This window comes from Nematolebias whitei, chromosome 15 (genome assembly GCF_014905685.2).
Source record: "Nematolebias whitei isolate Nwh7 chromosome 15, NemWhi1, whole genome shotgun sequence".
In the NCBI taxonomy this organism is placed as follows: Eukaryota; Metazoa; Chordata; class Actinopteri; order Cyprinodontiformes; family Rivulidae; genus Nematolebias; species Nematolebias whitei.
This window is the reverse complement of record NC_056512.1, coordinates 16,039,713-16,050,955: the sequence shown is the minus strand read 5'-3', so window position 1 is coordinate 16,050,955 and position 11,243 is coordinate 16,039,713. Positions and strand designations below refer to the sequence as shown.

Genomic DNA, 11,243 nt, shown 5'->3' with positions numbered 1-11,243 from the left:
ATATATTTATAAAGTTTATTTGCCAACATTGTTCCATGTACAGTGTTCATTAAAATTATTAAATGAATGTTTGCTAGAAGCTGCCATAAACCTTGTTTACTTGTTTCACAATATAAGCTTTAATTTGAGCATTTCCTCCATATATATTACCAGATGTGTAAAATATACAAACAGATGCAGTTTAAATGTAAAATATGTTCATATGCAGATTACTGAAGACAAGCCATTTAAACAAGTTTTGACAGAATTCTTCACAACATCAATTCATTCATTAATATATATATATTTTTTTTAAAGATAAATAACGGAGAGATTTCCAACACAGCTGCTTGCAGTAATGAATGTTCATCCAAGAAGTGTGACTTGAAGGAGCAGGGAGGCTCTAGACTGGTTTGTCTCCTTTTACATCAAGAGGCTCCTGATAATTTGATATTAAGCAGCAGCAGATGACCCACAGCTGATTGACTGAACCTCCTGATTGACTGGTACTCCTTCACCCTTAACATGGCCCTCTCTACTAAAATCCTCAGACGAGCCTGGGTCTTCAGGGTCTTCAGGGTGTCCTCCTTGCTGAGTTGCTGCTGCTGAGAAAGATGGACACAAGAAGAAAGTAAAAAGATAAATTATTGATCACATCAGAACATGGAAATGGTTTGACATATAGTTTTTAATTCAATATTTAAAATGCTATTCTAAACAACAGTGTTGGAAGATGTCAGAGATTTTACATTAATACATAAAGAAAACATTTTAATGTTACAGCACTGACAGGCAGCAGCAGTGTAGAGTTTAGCTACCTGTTGCTGCTAGCTAGCTTACTTTACAACTGGAGGCTGTTTCCTTACACAGTTACAGAATGGTAAATTGATAATGATGGATAATGTTACCACAGCTAACTAACACGTAAATACTGTTTTTATTAAAGTTAATATAGAAACAACAAAGTCCATGTTCAATAATCCAGGTACACAATCCAACATTTTTCAGTCAGGTCATCTGGACAGTTTCTTTTTTTTTTGTGTGCTGAAATGTTTCGCCTTCGGTCCGGAAGGCTTCATCAGTCAAGGAAACACACAACACAAAACTGATTCTTCTCCCAACAGCTTACTGCAAACTGGAACAAACCAGTTCTGCTTGTGATAAGATGTGTTTTGTTGTGTGTTTCCTTGACTGATGAAGCCTTCTGGACTGAAGGCGAAACTTTTCAGCACAAAAAAAACAAAAAAAAAGTATCTGTCCAGATGACCTGACTGAAAAATGTTGGGTTAATATAGAAAGTAAACTTTTAAACTTTAGAGCACTGGCAGCCCGTGTTGTATATTTTAACTACTGTGGCTAAAGTTGCTGCAATGATGGATAACGTTACCACAGCTAACAAACACATAAATATTGTTTTTATTAACCTTACCTTGCGCTATATCTTGTAATATAACCTCTGTAAATAAAGGTTGAAGGAATTAAATTCCATGAAGTTTCCAGACAGGTCTCCCGAGGGAGAATAGACCCGGAAGTACTGATCCACAGCATCGAGTCAGAACGTAAGTTGTCTGACGTCATGTGAAAAGGGCCTATTAGATGAATCCTAAAGAGTTTTTATTAGCTGAAAACTTGGCACCCAGTGGACGATCAGCATCTCGGAAGTCCTGTGTCAGATCTTTACTGTTTTTCTGTTTATTAAAAACACACCGTTTGTCTGCAGCATGTTGTCTTTTCATGCCGAGCTCTTCTTTTGTCTTCCACTTGTTCACTTTCTTCACTTGCTTAAGTCCAAACTGCACAAAGCTGTCATGTCAGGTGCATGAACTGCAGAAAATGGGTTAAAAAAAAAAATCAATCAAGGTTCAAAGAAGAAAAAACACTGACAGACTTTCAGAAAGCCTGAACTATTGAAGATCTTTTCAAAACATTATGAAGAAGCCTGGTTATTTGGAAGGAAAGCTTTAAGAAGTTTGGGTGATTTCAAACCTCTGCACGCTGCAACGTATATTCAGTGTGTCTAAGAGGTCGTATTTGTCTTAATAATATGTTAACATGCAGCTTTTCTAAATCATATGCAGCTCCTCTTCAGAAATGTTGGGACATTTAATGTAAATAAAAACAGAATGCAATGATTTACAAATCTTATATTTTATTTACAATGAAACACAAGAAACATATTAAATGTTGAAACTAAGAAACTGTATCATTTGTCAGAAAAGATAAGGTTATGTTAAATCTGATGGTAGCAAAGCATCTTAAAAATATGAGACATGGGCAACACACTATTCTAACAGTAAGTGGTATGAATGAGGAACAGCTAAAAGAGGATTCAAGAACTATCCATTCTAACATTTAGTCATGTCACGGAGGCAGCAGGTCCAGGAGAGAAACCCAGACATCCCTCTACCCAGTAACACTTTCCAGCTCGTTCTGGTGGACCCCGAGGTGTTCCCAGGTCAGAGAAGATACACAGTCCTTTCAGCGACTTGGTACACAAGCAGAATGGAAGCTGTGCTGCTGCTCCTGAATCTGAGGTTCCACAGTCAGTCTTGAATCAAGTCTCCCTTCCAACACCCTGGAGTAAACTTTCCTGCAGTGGGTGAGAAGTTTGATCCCACAATGGTTGGAACACACCGTCACACTTGAAGATCTAATTAGGCTAATCAACAACGAGTCAGTAAGAGGACAAGGTAATAAAATAACATTTTGGAGAGGCTGAAACTTAAAAGTAACAATGGACAAAGGTTCACCTGTCTACTAAACAATAGAGCAACAATTTCAGAATAATGTTGCTCAATGGAAAATTGCCAAAACATTTATAATTCCTAATATTCAATTTCATAGTATTGTCAGAAGATAAAAAAAAAAAATATATATATATATATATATATATATATAATAATTGTTTGTTTGTTTACTTGTTTGTTTGTTTTGGCTTTTTAATAGTGGGAAGTGTTTTCATGGGATATATAACGAGTTAGGAAATAAATAATGGAATGTTGAGAGAGAAACGGTGGTACAGTGTATGCAATCAGGTACGGTAGAGAAGTAGGTGACGATAGTGTAAGACATGTACAAGGACAGTGCGAGTGGTGAGATGTGCAGTATGAGTGGCAAATTGGTTCAAAGTGGGGGTGGGCTCTAAGACCCCTCTTTGCAGTGGTGATGGGCAGGTTAACGGAGGAGGTCAGACAGGACTCTTCATGGACTGTGGTGTTTGCAGACAACATTTGTAGTCAGGGCCGGCTCAAGGCATAAGCAAACTAAGCGGCTGCTTGGGGCCCCAGGGCCACTAGGGGGCCCCCTAAGTGGAATTGAATTTTTTTTAGTAATGATTTCTATATGATTCTATTTATTATTTAAGTTCAGCTTTTGCAAATTATTGCATATGTTACATAGTTTTAAGAACCAATTATTCAACTTTAATAAAATTTAAACCATTTTACGTGGTTTCAAATAATTGTTCATTTACGTTATTGATATTTTATTTTTTTATTTTGTTCAGTTTTGGCTGTTTTAACACAATTTAATTTATTGTTATGCTTCTAAGTTGTTTTATCTGTTTGTTGTTGATCTTGCAATACAAATTATTTTGAACATTACTGTTGCAGTTCTTTGGAACCAAAGATAATAAACCAGATGACACTTTGCTGTAAATTACATTGCATACTGGTGTTTGTTTGTTTTTTGTTACTTTTAGTACCACTATGATACATGTAGGATAATGTAAACATGTTAGGTGGGTGAATGATCTGATCATCTGACCGTTGATTGCAGTAATCCAGATTATTAGCAGAAATAGCAGGTCCCATGGAGGCTTGGACCGGCCCTGTTTGTAGTGAAGAAAGAGAGTAATGGAGCCTGGTGAGGAGGAAGCGCTGGAAAGAAGAGATGAAAGTTAGTGGACATGAGACAGAATCCACACAGGAGAGGGAGGCTGGTTCGAGAGGCCAAGTTTAAGTACCTTGTAGTCAAATATCTGAACAACAGTCAGTCAAGAAGAGACTGGACAGTATGATATGGGTGGAGTTAAGATTTTCATTGGATTAGAAACGAGTTTATCAGAAAGACTGATAAAGATGCTTGTAAAAACCTCAATCATATGTCTTCTATTTATTATTACAGGACTGCCTGTACGTACAGAAGACGATCTGTAGCTCGTAAAAAGAGCGTCATGACTGCTACAGGGCTGAGCCTCCTGTTCGTCAATCAATGCAACAATCAATAACAGCGGGACAGCCACAGACATGGTTCAGCTCCTTCCAGATGTTCAACAGGATTCAGATCAGAAGGCCACGTCAGAACAGTCCAGTGTTCGGTTCTGAGACATTTCTGTGTGTATTGAGTCGTTATCCTGTTGGAGGGCAAGAGACACAAGCTTTTTGACACTGCAGCACATCTGACTCCAGCAAGCCTCGATAGTTGTGAGATTACACTGCACCCAGCAGAGATGCAGCAGCTCCAGAACAGAACCGAGCCTCCTCCGTGATTCCCTACAGGGTTCTTTTCTTTCTACGTTTCATTTTTGGGTCAGTGAATTGAGAACTGATGAGACTTGTCACCAAACAGCTGTTTTGTCTCGTCTATACAAAGAAACTTCTACCAAAAGCTTTGTGGCTTGACAAAATGCAGTTTGGCAAATTCCTGCTTTTTATGGTTTGTAGTCCCGCTCAGTCGTCTTCCTTCACGTCCCTTTGACTCAAACAGTGACTGAAGGTGTAATCTGACTCTGATGTTCCTTGACCTTAAAGTTCAACCCTAATCTCTGTGGAAGTTGCTCTGGGCTCTGTGGTTACCGTCTGTATAATCCGTCTCTTTTGTTTGTCAGTTTTCCTCTTGTGGACACTTCCAGAAAGGTTTTCTTGGGTCCTGTGGACCTTAAACTTCTGAATAATCTGAGCAGCTGTAGTCAGAGGAACATCCAGGTGCTTGGGAATGGTCTCATAGCATTTACCTTTAACTTGCTGCTCAATCATTTTCTTCCTAAGCTCCTGAGACAACAGTCTGTGGTCCATTCAGTGTGCTACACACCATGGTACCAAACAGCACTGTGACTACATTGTACTCTTTTTGGAGACTGACTGATTATAAGTCCAGTCAAATTTATTTATGAAGCACATTTAAAAACAGCAGCTGAACAATTAAAATGAATGGCAGTAATTTAAAGCAAAAACAAAAAATAATTTAAAGCATCTAAATAAAAACATAAAACACAAAACAATAAAAATACTAAATCAAATCACACTGTGTTAAAAATCAGTGAAAACAGATGAGTTTTTAAAAGTGAATTAAAAACAGGAAGTGAAATGTTCTGTCTGATGTTGAGGAGCAGACTGTAACAAAGTTTAGGGTCCACGACTGAAAAAGACTGATCTCCTCTGAGCTTCAACCTAAAGCAGCTGGTCAGATGATCTCAGCACCAAGAAGGAACATATGGTTGAAGTAGCTCAGAGAGACATGAGGGTACAAGGTCATTTAGGAACTTAAAGGTCAACAGGAGAATTTTAAATCTATTCTGATACGTACAGGGAGCCGGTGAACGGAGGACAAAACTGGTGAAATATGATCAAACCTACGAGTTCCTGTTGAGCTGAGCTGCAACATTTAGGACGAGCTGGAGACGTGAAAGAGAAACCTGACTGACCCAACATAAAGTGAGTTACAGTAGTCTAGTCGGGTTGTAATGAAGGCGTGGACTGTTTTTTCAAGGTCAGATCTGTTCAACTCTGACTTAAGCTGAACTATCTGTCTTAACTGGAATAAGCTTTTCTGCAGAATAGAGTTAATCTGTTTATTAAACTTAAAATCTGAGTCTAAAACCATTCTGAGATTTGTAACAGACTGTTTAAGATATGGCTCAAGAGCGTCATGGTTTACAGGAACAGAACCATCAGTAAAGCTAGGGCTAAACACAATAACTTCAGTTTTCTGATTGTTAAAACTTAAACATTTTGAAGCCATCCATGCCTTAATGTCATGAAGACATTTTAACAGAGGGTGAATGGAGCAAGAACTATAGTGTTTTAAAGGCAGATAAATCTGACAGTCATCAAGTTCAAGTTGTGTTGCAGGTTAGCACAAGGTCAATTAGGTCAACCTCATTTTGTATGTTGCTTCGTGTGTTACCTGTTGTTCTGTCTGTACAGCACTTTGGTTGGCCTTGTAGCTGTTTAAAGTGCTCTGTAAATAAAATGGTATGGTCAACAGTACAGTAAAATGTTCAGGATGAGAAGAACTGATTTGACTTGCTATAAACAAAGAACAAACAAACAAGAAATACTAAAGCATTCAAAAAAGGTACAAAATAAAGTACCAAAAAGTAAAAAAAGTAATTATAATGTTCACAAGGTACTAAAGAGAGATAGTAAACAACAACATGGTAGAATATAACAGTGCAAGCACGATGAATCTGTATGAATAAGTATTACAAGGGTAAGCTAAAATGCTTGATATATATTGCACATACTACACAGGTTGTGTGACAAGTTATTGCACAGGTGACATTGAGATTGAATTGTGCTGGTAAAGTAGATACAAAGATAAAGTATGATACATGATACAGCCACATGGTGCAGCATCAATAAACATATTAGCTGTCACAAGCTAATATCAGTCATATTAACAACAAAAAGGTTCAATCATGTCATCTGGACCCGTTTCTTTAAGTGAGATACTTAAAGAAACTGATCCACATTACATGATTGAAACTTTTTTCTTGTTATCTACCTGAATGATTGAGCTTACAAATCTTTTTCGGAACTACGCTGTCCTCAGTTGTCCTCAGTTGTCCTCGGTTGTCCTCAGTTGTCCTCAGGATGTTTCTGTGAGTAGCAAGTTATCCATCTGGCCTGAAACATTTGATTGTTGTACATGATGATTGATTGTTTTGGATGGGTGTGTTTTGCATGTGTTAAGCGTCTACTTCTGAGAATCCACCAGGAGGTTGGCTTGAAACACAGCAGTGACGGCTACTTATGGGACAGAGCTGGTTGGCAGGCCTCAGACTGAGGAGGAAGTCCTCTGGATGGGAGGTGAAACGTTTCTCACTTAAAGAAACTGGTCCAGATGACATGATTTAACATTTTTTATTATCTTCCTGGATGACTGGGCTTACAAACTTTTTTTATTAGTCATATTAGTTGTCACAGATGTGGCTTGGTGCAATGTTATTGGCAACTGTTCAGTATTATTTATCAAGAGTTCAGTAATCTGACAGCTTGTGGATCATAGCTGTCCTTTAGTATTTTCATATGCAATGACAGACTCCTGCATCATCTGCCTGAGAGTAGTAGATGGAAGAGTCCTTGTTCTGGGTGGATGTGGTCCTTAATGATGCTGCGTGTTTTACACAGACATCGGCTGTGGTAGATGTCCTGGATGGTATGGAGACTGCTGCCAGTGATGTCCTCTGCTGTTTGCACCACCCTCTGTAGAGTTTTCCGGCTCTGACTGGTGCAGTTCCCGTACCACCTTGTGATGCAGCCTGTCAGCAGGCTCTCAATGGTGCACCTGTAAGGGTTGGTGAGGGTGCTGGTTTTTGTACCAAAATCATCATCAATTGATCATCATCAGCATAACAGTAAAAAGAAAGACCACGTTTCCTCATGAAAGACCCCAAATGGAGAAGATACAGTGGGGAAAAAAAGGGTCCAAGTATCGAGCCCTGCGGAACCCCAGAAAGAGGCACTGATGCAGATAATAAATTACCAACCTAAACACAAACACTCCTGTCACTCAGCTAAGTAAGGAACCAGTCTAATGCTGCACCTGTAATCCCAACCCAGTGTTCTAACTGTGATATAAGGACACTGTGGTGAACAGAGTCAAGAGCAGCAGTAAGGTCCAGGAGAACAAGGATCGCAAACTGACCAGAATCATTTGCTAAAAGAATATTGTTACAACCCCTAAATAAAGTTGTTTCAGTGCTGTGTAATTAATTAAAACCACACTGAAAGATCTCAAAAATTCCATTCTCGTTCAAAAACACATTTAATTGAATAAAAACTATTTTCTCCAAGACGGAAGACACCTTTCACAGGACACAACTTAGTTTAACATGTCCCTGTGGTCGAATCTTTTTATTTATTTATTTTTTAATCTTTTTTTTAGGAGTACCATCCTTTTTGTCAAAGCCAGTTCATAGTCAATATTTGAGCTTTTTTATTTATTTTTTCTCATCATTTGGTGAGTTTCAGGTTATTTCAACAACCTGTGGGTTTTTCTTTCTTTAACTAAAAGGTACCAACAAACTGGTCCCTGTCACTGTATCCAGTGTATGTTTAACGTGCAAAGATTCAGCACAAGAGCACACATCAGTGCACTGGACCCCATCTTCTTACAGTTACATTAAATGTTCTTCCTCCCTCTGTCCCTGCAGGTTTTTAACTCCACTCTCCTCTTCATTGTGTCTGTGTGGGCAGTGAGCGGTGCTTGGATGCTGCTCCCTGCCTCCTCCACACATCCACTGAGTTATGTAAGCACACTAAAGAGTAGCCCATATGGCACTGAGAGAGAAAGTATTTATAAAACCGTCTAATGAAAAAGCAGCTCACTCCCCTGAAGCTATGCTAACACTAACACATGATATATTTTACTTTGAGAACATTCGCCTCTGTTTCTGTGGATTATTCTGACCACAAGACAGAAAGAAACAAACGCTCAGGGTCAAGATCTGTTATATTAGATAGTACAGAGAAGTTTTGTTTTAATGCTTGAACACGACAAACTTTAACACGCCTGTTCGTTCAAAGCAGCAGTAAAATTGCGATTAACGCAACGAGCAATTTAAAAGATGGCTCAGCATTTCAAATTGAAATCTTTAAGGAAACATTCTTGTATGACTTGGCTCCTGGTGTTGGGATGCAATTATTAATGCAAATATTGTTTATACGTTTTTTTTAGTAGGAAAGAAATAGCAATTTATATAAATAAAAATACAACATTGGTTGTAAATATGTGTTTGTTGAAGGTTTTCTTTAACAAGAGCTAAGTTGGATGTGGATTTAGAACACATAAACACTGCCCCTTAGTGGGCAGTACCAAACCATACACCTTCACCAGTGAGTCAGACTGGTCTATACATCCATCATCTTTACCCACTTCTTCTTCCTTTTAGGGATGCGGGGGTCACTGGTTCCCATACCCAGCTATGTGCGAGAGGTGTGGAACACACTGGACAGATCTCCAGTCCATCATAAGGACATATAGAGACAAACAAGAAACATTCACTTTCTCACTCACACCTAGAGACAATTTAGAGTTACCAATCAGCCTAACATGCATGTTTTTGGTCTGTGGGAGGAAACTGGAGTACACGGAGAAAACCCATGCTGCACGGAGAGAACATGCTAACTCCACCCAGAAATTTCTCGGGCAGGGTTTTGAACTGGCAACCTTCTTGCTGGGAGGGAACAGCTCTACCAACTGAGCCACTGTTATATAAATAAGAATAAGTAATAACTGAAATTTTGTGGGGTTTTTTTTATTTAATTTAAATAGCTAATAGTTAGTACATATATGGAGCTTTTTTTTTTTCAAACAAGTGATAAAATAGTGTGCAATGCACGAGTGCTTTCACAGAATAAAAGTTTTTTTTTCTTTGAAACCATTTTAAAATCATCAAATCTTCTAGTAGGATTTGCATAAAGTCATGAGTTTTGCAGGATCATAGTCCTGATATCAAACAGGCGCTAATGGACAGCAGGTTCAATTTTCAATTTAGTTTATTCCTACAGCGCCAAGTCACAACAAAGTTGTCTCAGGGAACTGAACAGGAACATTCACATACACAAAAAGACGATAAGTAAAGTTCTCTATCTAAGGAAGCAGCAGACTCCATGAATCTTCCTGAGCAAGCACAAAGGAGACAGTGGAAAGAAAAAACTCCCTTTTAACAGGAAGAACCCTCCAGCAGAACCAGGCTCAGGACAAGCAGCCATCTGCTTCGACTGGTTGGGTTTGAGAGGACAGGAAGGAGAAATGAACACAAAATGGCAGGTCCAGATGTAGATCCAGATGTATGCCTGAAGGAAAGACAAAAAACACGTTAAGATAGAAATAATTACAAATACAAACAGGTAGAGACAGGAGCAAAGTGAGGAAACGTGGTCAATTTGTCCTCCAGTAGTCTAAATATCTATAGCAGCATAGCTAAGTGACAGCGCAGGAAACCCAAGCCAACCCTAACTATAGGATTTATCAAAAAAGACTTAAAATGTGTCAGCGTCACGGACAGAAACTGGAAGTTGGTTCCACAAGAGAGGAGCCTGATAACTGAAAGATCTGCCTCCCATTCTACTTTTGGAAACTCTAGGAACCACAAGTAAACCTGCAGTCTGAGAGGGAAGTGCTCTGTTAGGAAAATATGGAACAATAAGATCTGTAATATAAGATTTATGTCTTGATGTAACAGACGTTACAGAAACACAAACAGCTGGATGCTTCAGGGTGGGGTAGAGGTAGAGCAGCCGATCTGGGACTAGAAAGTTGTGGTTCAACTCCCCGCCATGCCCACATGTCGTGGTGCCTCTGAGCAAGATCCCTAATTGCTTCCCTTACATTGCTGCCCACTGCTCCACCTGGCTGTGTCTCACGTGTGATGGGTTAAATGCAGAGAACTGATTCGTCATTGTATGGGATCATACACTGATGACACATAGCACTTTAATTTTTTTTGTCCTGTTCATTTAAAATTCTATGGGTTATTTTTTCTTACAAACGAAAGGGATTTCAAATGTAACTAAGCACAATACATGAAATGAAACATACTAAAAACATAGATTTAAACAATAACTTTAAAACGTACAAAGCACCCAAAATTCATACTCACAGTAATGTGAGTAGATGTAATTCACTACTTTCCACCTCTGAGGGAATCACAGCTCCTTTCTGGGATCAGATCATTTAAGTCACTAAAAAGACCCGGCTCTTGAGGCTCCCACACAGTCCAAGACTTACGGTTTGTCAGGATCGGACAGCGGAGCCAAACGATCCTGATCCTGAGAAAAAGTAGGAACCCTTATCTGTAGAAGCTGATGTGAAAGATCTACTGGGTCTTATTGAGCTCAGTCCAGCCATGGTTTATGACATCTGCCTCCCACACTGCACCAGAGGCTGACGGCTCCTAACCCACCTCAGCCCCAGAGATGGTAAGAGATGCCACAAAGTAGGTGACAATGCCTTAACCGTATGTGTGTTGATGGACTCAGGGGTCTGTTCCATCCTTGTCAAGGGGAATGCTAACCTACACTCCTTTCATACAACAA

The 11,243-nt window shown here is 39.1% G+C and overlaps 1 non-coding gene across 1 annotated transcript; it reads right to left on the bottom strand.

The window, feature by feature from the left end:
• Positions 1-11,119: 11,119 nt before the first annotated feature.
• On the bottom strand, positions 11,120-11,243 carry LOC119422247. Its single transcript, XR_005187416.1, has one exon. It is a non-coding gene; the product is annotated as a U6atac minor spliceosomal RNA (small nuclear RNA).